Source organism: Aptenodytes forsteri, unplaced genomic scaffold, assembly GCF_000699145.1.
Source record: "Aptenodytes forsteri isolate BGI_AS27 unplaced genomic scaffold, ASM69914v1 Scaffold15, whole genome shotgun sequence".
NCBI classification, from domain to species: domain Eukaryota; kingdom Metazoa; phylum Chordata; class Aves; order Sphenisciformes; family Spheniscidae; genus Aptenodytes; species Aptenodytes forsteri.
Genome location: NW_008795129.1, coordinates 19,872,610 through 19,872,814, shown reverse-complemented (window position 1 = coordinate 19,872,814; position 205 = coordinate 19,872,610). Strand labels below are relative to the sequence as shown.

General features: G+C 61.0%; 1 protein-coding gene across 1 annotated transcript in view; it reads right to left on the bottom strand.

The window, feature by feature from the left end:
- Nucleotides 1-205, bottom strand: part of EMX2 (empty spiracles homeobox 2) — a 5,761-nt gene that overhangs the window by 360 nt on the left and 5,196 nt on the right. The gene's annotated exons all lie outside the window — the stretch shown is intronic.

Genomic DNA, 205 nt, shown 5'->3' with positions numbered 1-205 from the left:
GACCTCGTCCCTCCTAGCGGGGCGGCGGGATGGGGCCGGGGGGCGGCGGAGCGAGATCTTTTCCTCTTGGAAAAGAGAATAAAAAAGAAGAAAAAGGCCCGAAATGAAAAACGTCCGCTCCCCGCAGCGTCTCCCCGGGACGCGCCGTCCAGGAGCGATCGTAGAAAGGGGAGCTGCCAGTGTGCCGTCGTAAATAACCCTCTGG